The sequence below is a fragment of the Nicotiana tabacum genome, chromosome 20, assembly GCF_000715075.1.
Source record: "Nicotiana tabacum cultivar K326 chromosome 20, ASM71507v2, whole genome shotgun sequence".
NCBI classification, from domain to species: Eukaryota; Viridiplantae; Streptophyta; class Magnoliopsida; order Solanales; family Solanaceae; genus Nicotiana; species Nicotiana tabacum.
The window spans coordinates 27,682,791-27,697,725 of record NC_134099.1 but is presented as its reverse complement, the minus strand read 5'-3'; the positions used below and the strand labels follow the sequence as shown (position 1 = coordinate 27,697,725).

The 14,935-nt window shown below is 38.4% G+C and overlaps 1 long non-coding RNA gene across 1 annotated transcript; it reads right to left on the bottom strand.

Moving 5' to 3' along the window:
- Nucleotides 1–12,596: 12,596 nt before the first annotated feature.
- On the bottom strand, nt 12,597–13,112 carry LOC142174184 (uncharacterized). Its single transcript, XR_012703529.1, has 2 exons — nt 12,814–13,112; nt 12,597–12,664 (listed from the first exon to the last, which is right to left on the bottom strand). It is a non-coding gene; the product is annotated as an uncharacterized LOC142174184 (long non-coding RNA).
- Nucleotides 13,113–14,935: the final 1,823 nt, after the last annotated feature.

Below are 14,935 nucleotides of genomic sequence, written 5' to 3'. Positions count from 1 at the left end.
TCACAACACAACTTGTTTAACATTCCAAGCACCCATATACAACCCACACTATATCTACGTAGCCTCAAAAAGATACCAAAGAGTACATTGATAATGCTGGCATGAGTTGTATGCTTTGCAATAACTTGTTCCCTTTCATGGCGAATTGGGTTCGAATTGGAAGAGGACGGAGCTGTGACCGATGTCGCATAGGAGATTTTATTTTGAATTCCTTCAGTGGGTAGTTTCGCTCCCTCAAGAGGGATGTTTTGCTTCTCCTTACTCGCCGGAAGTAGGCCTCCCGACGGCTACATTTGGTGGAGCGTGGAGATACGCGCTGGATAATATAGTCGCTGAGTTAGCCGTTGGAGAGAGTATTATTTTTAGAGATGGATACTTTTAATATTGTAGGTAAGCTCAAAAACATGTTTTAAATGTGAGTTGTTCGTAAAGTCAACTAACATCTAGAAGAATTTATCTTAAAAAGTATAACTATTAAAAGTGTTACGCCCCAAACTCGGGTAACGCGACCGGCACTCAACCGAGTGAATCCAGCAGTGATGTTTAAGGATAAAGACTACTATGGCCTAATGGCAGAAGAATGTAAGTACACAATTGTCGATTTCTTAAACCCTGCCCCAAATTGATAGAATTAGGTCAAGGTTTAACGAGTTGATAACTTTGAAAGGATCCGCCAGAATTGGTGTTTTTGACAATTACAATGTCTTCATCGACCTATTCAATGAGGAAGATTGTCAAATGGTATGGTTTAAAAGAGTGAATGAAATTGATGGTCGGTAAATGTGGCTACAAAAATGGTCCCCTAATTTTAAACCTGAAGAAGATCTCCCTGTTGCCCCAACGTGGGTATTACTGCCGGGACTGCCTTTCCATATGCACACATGGAACTATGTTAAACAAATTCTCAGCTCTGTCGGAACCCCTTTGGTTCTAGATGCGGCTTCCTATGGAAGAACTAGACCAAGTATGTCCAAGATTAGGGTGGAGGTTAATCTCCTTAAGCCACTGCCGGAAAGTGTATTCATAAGCCAAGAATATGATGATTCACCACCAGATGGTTACACTCAGAAATTGGAATACGAGGGCATACCTAAGTATTGTAAACATTGTAGAAAACTGGGACACAATGTGATTGAATGCAGGGCTTTAGAGAAGAAGATTGCAACTAATGCCGAGGAGGTGCAAGACAAAAGCAAGGAGCATCAAACCAAGAACAAAGCAACTGGTAAAAAAGAAGACCACAACAACAAGATAGAGAAAATGAGACTCATACTACGAAGAATCAGAAACCAGCAGAGGGTGAACACACTCTATAGACAAAAACTCAAAATATTGAGGAGGAAGAGGTAAAAGAGAAAACAGACAGCCCTATACTACAACAAAACATTGATGCTGAAACAAAAAAAGAAGAAGAAAAAGAATAAGAAAGCAAAAAAATGACAAAAAATAAGAGCAATGTCAAATTCAAACCTGCTATCAGAGATAAGATCACTAAGAAGCACTATCATGTCAAGATCCTATCAGTTCCACTACAAATAGCAGCCTCAATGACTGAAGGTAATCACCATGAGAATGTCCTAAATCAAGATCGTGTAGCAGAGAGGGAACCCAGTATGACTACTAATAAACTTCATGATACTAGGGAAATCTGAGCAAAGAGTACAGGAAAAGAGGTAAAGAGCAGTGAGGAAAAAAGCAGTGACCAAAACAAATACAAGGGAGACAATCAAGAGAACAATGCAATCATAGAGGCTACAATTGAGGATGTCCAATCAACTAGCTTACCCTTGGAGATCAAAAACCAAAAAGCCATAAATGTTTGTATGATCTTAACTGGGATCACACGATAAATCAAAGCCAACTGCCTGAATGTTGCAACCAAGGACAAATCAACCATGTGGAAGAAGAAGCAACTATGGAATCCAAAACTATGACTAATGGATATGAGGTTACTTCTCAAAATCAGTATGAAGATGGATTTTCCTATTCTAGAGGAAGAAGCAAAAACAGAAAGATTGACAGGAAGAAAAGTAAACAAAAATACCTCACAGAGATTGCTGAAAATTTCATAGACAAAAGTGAATCATCTCTATCCAAAGAAAGAAACAGAAACAAAAAAGCAGGAAAACAAATCAAAAACAACACATCCCCTTCTGGTAAAGGAAGAGGAAGCAAACAACAAACCTTCCCCTCAATCCAATGATTAGTACAATCTTCTGGAATATATGAGGGGTGAAATCCAAGAAGGCTATTCACAGACTTAAACTTCTTATCAACATCAACAAGGTAGTTTTTGTGGCAATCTTTGAACCCTTTGTTGATATGAGTAAGATAAATGGATACAAAAGATTCTTAGGATTTCAACATTGTCAGGTTAATGTCAATGGTAAGATTTGGTGCTTCTGGAACTACCTGGATCACACTGAGGTGTTGATAAATATTGAACAAAAAATTACTCTCAATATGAAAGAAAATGTTGCAGATTCAGGAACCTTCATTACAATAATATATGCCAAATGTACTACTAGTGAAAGAAGAGATCCGTGGGATAGTATTCATTACATGAACAACACTATTGATGGCCCTAGGTGTATTGGTGGTGACTTCAACATTATCATGGATTCAGCTGAAAAACTAGGTGGTAATCCTCATTGAACATATAGAAATCTAGATTTTATTAGCACTATGGAATCTTGTGGCTTAATAGACATTGGTTTTACTGGTCCAAGATACACTTGGTACAATAGTAGAAGACCTAAAAAAAGAATTTGGAAGAGATTGGAAAGAATTATGATCGATGTTCAATGGGCTCAACACTTCCAAAATTACACTATGAAATATTTGGTAAGGAATGGTTCTGATCATAAACCCCTTATAGTAAAATGTCATAATGACCAACAACATCACATCAAATACTTTAGATTCCTCAAATTCTGAATCACTCAACCTGGCTTTCTAGATATGGTTCAGGAGATATGGAACACCAATATTGAAGGTAATGCTATGTGGAGGCTCCAAAGTAAGCTGAAACTTCTTAGTAAGCATCTCAGTCAATGGTTAAGGGATAACATTGGGGATATTCATGAACAAGTAAGTTCCTAAGAAGATAAGGTGAAAATCCTAGAAGAAATTGATATGCAAAATAACAATGAGCAAGGAAGAGAAGAGCTAAATAGAAGTTATGCTGAATATACTAGATGGCTGGGAATGCAAGAATCCTTGATAAAACAGAAAACTAGGATTAATTGTTTCAAGGATGGTAACTGCAACACTAGCTATTTTCATAGTATTCTGAGAGATAAGAGAAGAAGGCTTCAACTTCACATAATGAAGAATGACAGAGATAGGTGGATACAAGGTGAGGATAAAATTGCTAAGGCTGATGTCAAGCACTTTAAGAGCTTCTTCAATCTCAACCAGCAATCTAGTGTGAGCAATGATATCCTGAATTGCATTCCTAACCTTATTACAAAGGAAAACAATGAGAGGTTGATTATCATGCCTTCAAAAGAGGAAATCAAAGACACTGTTTTCAATATGAGTATTGAAAGCTCTACTGGACCTGATGGCTTTAATGAGAAATATTTTCAAGCTACATAGGATATCATCAAGCAGGACATCATTGAATTTGTCACGGATATCTTTAAAGGGAAGAATCTCACTAAATTTTACTCTTATGCCTGCATTGCTCTTATCCTCAAGGTGGTTCTCTGTCAAGATTTGAAGAACTTAGACCTATTAGTCTGTGTAATTACACTAGTAAGATCATCTCTAAACTTTTATCCAGAAGGTTGAATCCTCTTCTATCCAAGATAATCTTTGAAAACCAAAGTGGTTTTATCTCTGGGAGACTAATCACGGAAAATGTGATGCTAGCTTAGGAGATCATTCATGATATCTCAAAACCAAACAAGGGTGGAAATATTGTTATGAAACTTAATATGGATAAAGCCTATGACGGGCTCTCTTGGGGCTTTCTTATTGCTGTCCTCAATAAATTTGGGTTTTGTTAAGAATGGTCTGATATGATTTGGAGGATGGTCTCGAATATTTGGTACTCGATTATTATTAATGGTACTAGACATGACTTCTTTATCTCTTCTCATGGACTCAAGCAAGGGGATCCTCTATCCTCCTCTCTCTTTATTCTTGCTGCAGAAATATTAACTAGATCTTTGAACAACCTTATTCATTATGAGAACTTCACTAGCTTCTCTATGAATAAGAGAGGGCCTCAAATAAATCATCTAGCTTATGTTGATGATATTGTTATCTTCTATGGTGGTAATTCAAAAACTATCAAGATGGTGATGAAAGAGATCAAAAAATATGAAAAGGCATTGGGTCAGCTTGTCAATAAGGATAAAAAGCTTTTTTCTCACAGGCGCTAAAGCTAGCACTTATAGAATCAACAGGTTGAGAGATTGCACAGGCTTTATGGATAGGAGCTTCCCTTTCACTTATCTTGGTTGTCCAATATATGTTGAAAGGAAAAAGATATGTTTTTTTGATAACATGGTTACCAAAATTGTAAAGAGGCTTAATGGATGGCAAGGTAGAATGTTAACCTATGGGAGCAGAGTGGTTCTTATCAAGAGTGTTTTATAGTCTCTGCCCACTTACACGCTTACTGCTCTAAGCCCTCCCAAAGGCACTTTGAACCTTATTGAAAAACATATGGCTAGGTTCCTTTGGGGAACTATTGAAGAAAAAAATAATTATCATTGGAGCTCCTGGAAAAACTTATACTTTCCTAAAGAGGAAGGTGGCATTGGAATTAAAAGTCTTGAAGATATCTCTGCCACATTAACTATCAAGAGATGGTAGAGATTTAGAACAAAATCTTTCATTATGGGCTGATTTTCTTAGAGCTAAATATTGCCCAAGGAGTCATCCTGTTAAAAAGAAATGGATCTCGGACAACTCACAGGCTTGGAAACGCTTTCTATGGCTAGAGACAAAGCAGAAGGCAATATCATATGGCTTATTAACTCTGGTGACTGCAACTTTTGGTAGGACAATTGGACAATGACAGGTCCTTTGCCTTATGGCAATAATAGTATTACTACCTCCATTGGTAATAAAACCAACGTTAGTGAATTTATTAGCAATGGTGACTGGGACATGAACAAGCTGTGCAACACCCTCACAAATCAAATGGTGGAAGCCATTAGCAATATTAACATTGGCCAACCAACTGTTATAGATGATGCTGTATGGAATAGTACTAAAGATGGCCAATACTCAAATAAATCTGTGTGGCATATTATCCGCAAACGAATACCTACAAATATGTTCTTCAGTAAGCTTTGGCATAACTCTATTCCTTTTAAATTCTAATTTCTTACTTGGAGATTGTGTTTAGGTAAAATCCCCTTTGATGAAGTACTTGCTAGATTTGGCAACCAAATAACATCCAGATGTTGTTGTTGCAATATGCCTAATAATGACTCTATCCGTCACACCTTTGTGGAGGGAGTAGCAACTAGGCACATTTGGAAATACGTTAGTGCTCCTTTAGTAATCACTCACCACCAGTAGCCAACCAACAGAGTTATTAAGGAACGGTGGGACATTAATCCAAAAAATTCTATACACAAGCTTCTATTACAGATAGCTCCAGTGGTAATCTTTTGGGAACTTTTGAAAAGTTGGACGACATATAAATATGGCGAGCAAAAAAATTCTACAAAAGCAAGATGGAATTTCAAACCATCTGGCACATTCATGCAGCCCTTCAAATCACCTATCCTAGTTATAACTTAACAGGTACATGGACCAATATTTGCAATATGATTGAAGACTTCAATACACAGTGAACATCAAGCAAGTCACTTGGAATAAACCTATGGCGGGGATGATCAAACTCACCACAGATGGAAGCTTCATCAGAGAAAATGGAAATGCTGGCATCGGAGGTATTGTCAGGGACAGAGAAAGAGATTTCCTGATGGCTTTTTCTCTCCCTGTGTACAGCAGCAGCAACAACAATCAGGCTGAAGCAATGGCGGCCAGCTTTGGCACTAAATGGTGCATTCAACATGGGCTAGGCATGATTCATATTGAACTGGACTCCATGGTGATTGCTAATATGCTTCTTAACAGGGGAACCAATAACCTTAAGTTAAATAACATTACCATGGATAATATTCATGCTATGAGAGACGCTACTGTATAGATTTCTCATTGCTTCAGAGAAGCAAATCAAGTGGCGGATTTTCTCGCTAAGTTAGCATCTTCTAGTGGAACTAGCACCTTCTATTACTCTCTCAAACAGTTGCCAAGAGAGTCCAAAGGACTATTTCAACTATATAGATGGCAACTTCCTTCATGAGAAGAAGACAAGATAAATGCAATTTTTTTGTAAGCTGATTGTATAGCTTGTATTAATGAAAGGAATTTAGGCTTTCCTTTCTTTCATTAGTTATAGATGTAAGGTCCATGTCCCTCTCTATTTTGTATCTTTTTATTTATATATAGACATGGTAGGGGTCTTGCCTAACCCCCACACCAAAGGCTATAGCCTGAAGGTGATGACTTCAATAAAGAAAATTCACATTTGACCGTCACAATATTTTGTTGTCTCCATTTGGAAAGTAGTCGTCATATTTCACATTTGTTTTTAAGTAACAATATTTCATGATCTAGAGTCCCGATCTATGCCTTCTTAGTTTACGTTTAATTAAGCAATAAAATTAATTTCTTACTATTTTCTCAAGATATGCTAAATTTTCAGATTCCCTAATTTCCTATTATGATAATATGAACTTTAAATATTAGATTTGGTAAGAAGATTATGAAAACAATCTATTTAAAGGGCTTTCTCCTCTTTGTAAGAGGCAGGCCATATATCAAACAAAAGAAAAAGAAAACCTTCTTTATTCATAATTTGCTCTAATTTCTTACCAATGGATTCAGGGCAACCGAGTTCTAGTTCTAAACAAGAACTTATCAAGTGAGTCCTTTTTCCATTTCATTCTTCTTTTTTTATTCTTTCTCATTATTTATTTTACAGTCTTCAAGAGATTTATATGGTGCTTTCAATTCTTTTAGCAAAATGAAAAAAGAAAATGAAGCACTCAAACTCGAAAATGACGAACAAAAGAAACTCGTTGAGAAGCTGCTCAAGGAGATTGCCCAATTGAAAACAAAGGTCAGCTTTTATATCATCAATTTTCAATTTTAAAATGCTACGTAGATTATTAACTTTATCTGTTTTTTTCTTTTGCAGCACGAAAAGCTACAGAAAAGTTTTGGCCCTAGAAACATCGAGTGAGATTCCGTATGTACAGTGAAAAATATTCTTAAGATAAAATTGTTGTAGCTCTCTCTTTCTAGAGGAGAAATTTATCTTATAAGTTACCTAATTATCTTCAAATTCTAGTGTTATCGTGTTTCTCGTAATCTTGCCTTTGCTGAAATCTATTATAGTGTTTTCATTAAATCAGTTTGTAGCTATATAAACGTGTGAAAAAAAATTGTGTTTGGAATTCATGGTTGGATTTAATAAACCGGCAGAAACAAACATATTCTTACTAATTTTACCACTAAACAAAATGAATGACAAATTAAAAAGAACAATTACAGGGAAGTACAAGTGGGGTACTCCCCAACCAGTATATATATATATATATATATATATATATATATATATATATATATATATATATATATATATATGTATCATGCATTTCATGTCGACAAAATCACCGTAGGAATTCCGACTTTTCAATAGAGCGAAGACGAACTGATCAACGAGAAAGAGGCCCTACTCACTACAAACGAATACACCACAAAATTTATATATAATTTGAAACTTCTTTTAATGGGTATTAAGAAGATCGTTGTTAGAAACTGATTTGAGAGTGATATTCAAATTTATCATTACAGATTGTAACAATCTTGGGTGAATTAAAGTAAAAAAAGTTTACAACTCACATTTTGAGCCTCGACTAATAGTACAAACTTTTTCCATATTTGATTTTCATGCATGTTGAAAACCAGACAAAATATTAACATGCTTAGTGTTTGCGCAAAAGATGCAAGGTGGGAAAAAATTCTTTTTTAAGCAAACAGTAAGAAAAATTACAAATTCAAATTCAAATTCAGCAATTTCTAGAAAGAATTCTCAACAGGGGCTGATTGTGATGACCTTTTTAAAATAAATTCTGCATTCCGAGGCCTTAAAGACCTTTTTCGGCATCACCTCGATTTGCGTGCGCAGTTCGAGCGCGTAGCCGGATAGCCATTTTGTGAAAATCTGTGAAAATGATGAATTTTGACTTTAAAATGAATTTAAGTTGACTTCGGTCAACATTTTGGGTAAACAGACCCGGATCCATGATTCGATATTCCCAGAGGGTCTGTGGAAAAATATGGGACTTGGGCGTATGCCCGAAATTGAATTTCGAGGTCCCAAGCCTGAGAAATAAATTTTTAAAGAAAATTATTTTCTGAAAATTTTTATTAGTTTTGGAAATGGAATGAAATTAGAATTTGATGGTATCGGGCCCGTATTCTGGTTCCGGATCCCGCTATAGGTTTTATATGTGAAATAAGAAGAGTATGTGAAATTTGGTAAAAAATGGAAGTCGTTTGAGGTGATTCGGACCCGTAGTTGTGAAAATTCCTACTTTGAAAGTTTTGAGATTTTTCTTAGATTTCTATGCTAAATTCGTTGTTTAAGAGGTTATTTTGGCGATTTGATCGCGCCGATAAGTTCATATAATATTTTTGAGGTCTTGGGTGAGTTTTAGATGGGTCTCGGAAAGTTTTTGAACTCATAAAAGTTGCAGGTTTTTGTTGCTATCAGTGCACAGAGGTTTTGTGCTACGCGTTCGCGTGGTCCCACTCGCGAACGCGTAAGGCAAATTCCTCAAGTGTCGATTTGTTTTTCGCGAACGAGGGGCTTGGGACGCGAACGCGAGGCTGTGGGGGGGGGGGGGGGTAACCTTCGCGAACGCGTCCAGGCACTCGCGAACGCGTAGGCTAATGGCCTGGGCAGGGGGAAAGGGAATCTTGTGCTACGCGAATGCGGCCACTGGCCCGCGAATGCGAAGGCTCTAGGAGCTGAAGCTCCGTGAGCGCGAGCCGATGAATGCGAACGCGTAGGTCACCTAAGCCTGACCCATTGCGAACGCGACAGGCCTATCGCGAACGCGATGAAGGCCTGTCCAGTGATTTTAAAACAGAAGCCAAAACGGGACTTAACCAAAATTTCATAGCTTCTTCTTCCAAACTCCAAATTGGGCGATTTTTGAAAGAGAATTTCACCACAAATCTATAGATATATAATCTTTCACTCATTTTCTTCAATTTCCATTAACACCCATTAGATTTCTAGGCTTAAATCATGTTCCTAAGGGTAGAAATTAGAGATTTGGGTATAGTTAGGGTTTCATGTATAATTGAAATTTAGACCTCGTTTTGGGGTCGAATTTTGGAACTAATTATATATTCGGGCTCATGGGTGAATGGGTGATCGGGTTTTGGTCCGAACCTCGTGCTTTGACAAGCGGGTTCGGGGTCGATATTTGGCTTTTTGGGAAGAATGATAGGAAGTCTATAATTAAGCATTGGAATTGGATTGTTTAGCGTTTATTGATGTTATTAAATCAATTATATCTAGATACAATTGATTTGGAGCCAAATTCAAAAGGAAAAGCGGTGTTTGAGGCTTGAGTTGGCCGTGAAAGTTCGAGGTAAGTGTTTGGTCTAACCTTAGCTTGAGGGATTAGGAGTTGTCTCCTATTTGCTACATGTTACTTGTTGAGTACGACATATAGGCATGGTGACGAGTATCTATACATTGGTGTCAAGCATGACCGTGAGTCTTAAATTGAAATTTGTGTGTTCTTAATAATTAGTACGAATGCCTAAGTTGTTGATTCTCTGTGTTGAGCAAGGATTATGATTATTCTCGTAGAAATTACTTATGATTGAGCGTTGGTGTTAGTTGAGGTAGTTAGATGTTGGAACGAATTTGGTTATAGCTGATTTTACCTTGCTGGAATGTATTTACTTATACTGTCGATTCCCTTGCCGGTATAGTGTCATTTCTTTGTTGATCCCTTGCTGGGACTCTAGCTATGATTTGGTATTGAACTGTATATGTGGATCGAGTTGCACTCTACAACAATGATATAATTGGATCGGGTTGCATGCTGCAACAATGATATAATTGGATCGGGTTGCACGCTGCAACAATGATATAATTGGGTCGGATTGCACGCTGCAACAATAATATTATTGGATCGGGTTTCACGCCGCAATAGTGATAAATTATATGGAACGGGTTGCATGCCGCAACAGTGTTATTGTGTTTTGGATAGGGTTGCACGCCGCAACAATAAAGAATAAAGTGTTCTTAGATTGGTTTCGAGTTCCTTATTGTTTTGCTGTAAATTCTAAATTGTCCATATGCCTTTCTCTTAATTTTACTGTTGGTATTGATATTCCCCCGCATCATGTAGCCCCTCACATCTTTACTTGTTTATTCCTGTTTTATTTTCCGTTGTTTATTATATAACTGCACAGGTTTATTTGGTAGTCTAGTCCTAGCCTCATCACTACTTTGTCGGGGCTAGGCCAGGCACTTACCAGCACATGGGGTCGGTTATGCTGATACTACACTCTGCACTATGTGCATATCCCGGTGCGGTAGCTTTTGGACAGTAGGGTTTCTCAATGCTAATTGAATTTTTAATCTGTTCTTTCGCAGATGGCGAGAACACACCTTCCTCATCCACCGATCAGCATCCCGAGCCCCCGCAATAGCTCCCACGAGGGGCAGAGGGTGAGGCTGAGGCCTTGCTAGAGGCCGAGGTAGGGGCAGAGCTCAGCCTAGAGCAACAGCACCAGCGACAGAGCCTTAGTTTGACTTTGATGATGAGGTTCCGGCCCAGATAGTTTCGGTGGGCGCAGCTCAGGTCCCAGTGGGGTTTATTGCTACCCAGTACTCCAGGATGCTCTGGTCGGTCTAGTGGGCCTTATGTAGAGTGTCACCCGGGAAGACTTGATTCCTGTAGCACCAGCCTTCTCTCAGGCTGGAGGAGGAGCCCAAACTCCTGCTACTCGCACTCCGGAGAAGATGGCTCCCCAGTTTTAGACTCCAGCAGCTTAGCCAGTTGGAGTAGTTCAGCCGAGTGTGGTAGCCTAGACCGGTGATGGAGCAGTTATGTCTGCCGATGCTTTGTGGTGATTGGACAGGTTCACCAAGCTCTTCACTACTACTTTCAGCGGTGCATCTTCTGAGGATCCCAGGATTATCTAGACAGTTGTCATGAGGTTCTTAGGAACATGGGGATAGTGGAGACCAATGGGGTCGATTTTGCTACTTTTCGCTTATCGGGATCCGCCAAGACTTGGTAGAGAGATTACTATTTGGCTAGACTATCCGGATCACCAGCTTTGACTTGGGAGAAATTTACTCAGCTATATCTGGAGAAGTTTCTCCCCATCACTCAGAGAGAGGCCTATCAGAGGTAGTTTGAGCGTCTCCAGCAGGGTTCTATGATTGTTACTCAGTATGAGACCAGATTCATCGACTTGGCTCGTCATGCTTGTCATACCTCCTTTTTCCGCTGCGCCCACAAAGGGGCGTAAAAGGGAGTTTTTCCAATTAAAGGACAGTCAAAATGGAATTTATTATTAAGATTCAGAGTCGCCACTTGGGAGATTTATGGTGTCCCAAGTCACCAGTTTAGAATCCCGAATCGAGGAAAATAATGACTCTGTTTAACAGTCCGTGAACCAGAACCCCAGTAAGGAATTCTGTTAACCCGGGAGAAGGTATTAGGCATTCCCGGGTTCCGTGGTTCTAGCACGGTCGCTCAACTGTCATATTCGACTTATTTATCTGATTTTAATACATTTTGAACCTTTGTGCAAATTTTAACTTTTAGTCGCTTTTATTATTATTATTATTTTAAAAGAGAATTACAACGTCGTTAAAGCACATCTCGAACCACGTCACATAAATGCACCCGTAGTTTTTAACATATTTTAACGTCGTTGAGATTTGATTTGGGTCACATAAATGCGCACCCGAATTTAGGAAAGTAATTTTATTAAATATGCGCCTAAAGCAACTACGCTTTTGCACTTTGCGAGGGTCATGAAATTTGCTAAATGGCACGCCTCGGTTTATTTCAAAAGATCACATTCAACTTAAAGCACGAATGTTCATAATTAAAACAAACTTAATGATATTCATATCCATAGGCTAACTATACGGAAAACAAGAAAAACTAAAAAAATATAAACTATGAAGACAACATTAACGTAAAGGAATCCACAAGGATATCATAACTTTATTCACTTTTAAAAAGAAGACAACAAGCAAAATAATCACATGGGCTACAGGGATACCATGACTTTATTCACTTTTAAATAGAGAACAACAAGTAAAATAATCACATGGGCATATAACTGGCGCAACAACCATGACCGAACAGTAAAACTTTTCTCATTTTCGTTTCTTCTGTGATTAAATAGAACAGAGATCCATTTGAAATAAACTTAATAAAAGGGTATGAAAATCAGTTGAAATCAATTTAAACGTATAATCAAACACAGTTACTACATTATGATACCTATTTCCATTTTTGTTGGATGGTCTTTCTCTTTCTTCAAAATGGGCTATACAGGAGAAACGGAAAATGAGCTGGATTCACACTCTTAATGGATTAGTGTCTAAATCAAAACAAATAATCAAAGAAAATATTAATCTTCACACAAGTTACTGAAGAAGCAAAATACATAGACAAAAACATGTAAGCAGAACAAATCCAAAATAAAGAAAGTGGGTCTTACATTGAATCTTCACACACAAAAACGACAGTAATCACTGGACCAAAATGGAAACCTCGACGGAAACGACCTCGAGACTTCAACAACCGGCTCCGAGCCGATCTTCACGAGCGAGTTCCAACATGGACTCAAACTAATGGAACTTTTGCAGCAGAAATGGGTCTCACGACCACCCAGAAAATGAGTTGCAGAAAGGGAGGACGTAAGGGACATGAAAACGGACCTGGTTCGTGTCCGTCTGGTTGCTGTTGGTTCGAAGAAGAAGAAGAAACCTCAGGAGGGTCGTTTTGGTGTTATGTAGGCTGGTCGAAGAAGATGAAGCCGCAGCTGCGTTAAGGAGCAGAAGCTGGTGGTCGTTTGGGACAAGGGGTGAAGCAGCAGCGTGAGAGAGGGTCGTTCACGGACAGGTGAAGCAGCAGCAGCAGTAGCGCTGCTTGCCGCCGGGTCTGCTGTTCGTCGCTTGGTTGCTGCTGGACGTGAGGGACGATGGGGACGGGGGCTGACTATGGGTCGTTTGCTGGTGGTTCAGGCGTTGGGGGTACGACTGGTTTAGGGTTTTTTATTTTGTTAAGTTCTTTCTTCATGAAGAAGAAGAGAACAGACGTGTATGTGGTCTCCCCTCTCCTCTCGGCTGAAGGAGTAAGTAGTGTATTTATAGGTCTAGGTTAGTTTAGGGTTTTAGGGTAGTGGGCTTGGGTATGGGTATTGGGCTTGGGTTGTTATGGGCTAGGTCCGAATTTTGGTCCTAAAAATGGGTCGTTTGAACCCAAATGTTATTCTTTCCCCGCAACCGAGAATAAAATACGATCTTATTTAATTAATCCTACGTAAGCAAAATAACTACTAAAATGAGACTCACAATTAAAACAAAACTATTTTTTGAGTATTTTTCAAGATTAAAATGACGACAAAACATTAATGAAACTATTTTTTTGTTATTTTCATAATTATATAAAGCTAAAAAAAGTAAGGTACTATTTTTGTATTTTTAAAATTTATGAGAAATACGTAAACTAAAAATTATATATCTTTTTTTGTAATTTTTCATTTTGTGACGAAATAAAGTAAAAGAAGTCAAAATAGTTGAAATGGCTATATTAAGGCTAAATTAAATATTTACATGCTAAAATATAAAAAATCTTGGGGAGGGTCAAAAATCACACGTCTACAGCTGCCCCTCTTTGACTGAAAACACGAAGAGCTTTCAGACAAAGAACGACTAGACAGGTATTTTGACCCGACCCTTATTTGAAGAGATTGAAACTAAAGGAAAGGAAGAGAATGTGACCAAGCCCTGGTATCTGAGCTGCCTACATATCCTTGTCTATAAAGGAATCAGGCCACGTGTAGTTCAGAGGTGAGTGAGATGATTGAGTATACTGAAGTGAAGAGCCAGTCGAGGTTCTGTTCCGCCGAGGATCCGGTCCGTGGTCCTACTATTACATCAAAAATCAAAATATGAAAAAGACTAACTAAACCATATCAGCTACTAGTTACAAGGATTCCTATCTATAAGTCTTCTGAAGCTTGATCTTGAGTCTTAAATGGTTCTTCATGCAGACTTTATATTTGAACCTTGACGCTTGGTAGCTGCAGGTGCCAGCTCGTTCTTCCTCAACTTTCTAGATCAGGACCATGCTTGCAGTTCTTGTGACCTCAACCCTGTCTTGGGCAACCCCATCTTTCATCAACTTCAGCATTTTGGATTGACTTCTTGCCTTCCTCTTCTTCTTTTTTTTCTTTATTGTGACCAACTTCTATTGAAACTTGGACTAACTTCCTTTGAAACTCGAACTATTTTCCCATGAAACTCGAATTGCTTTTTGACCATTTTTGCCTTCCTTATGATTATTGAACTTAAATTTATGCTGGGGATATTTTGTTGTAACTCTCCGCTTTACTGACTTCAAGACTTGAAATGTAAAGACTGAAATGTATTCCTCTGTTATACAGGCGGGCTCCCGACTTCAAGACCTAAAATGTATTCCTCAGTTACGGGCGGGCTCCCGACTTCATCTTCGTCTGCATCTTAAAAATAACGTACCTCCATTCTCCAGGCGGGCTCCTGACTTCAATTAACTTAAAATTTAACAATCTCCGTTCTAACAGGCGGGCTCTTGACTCC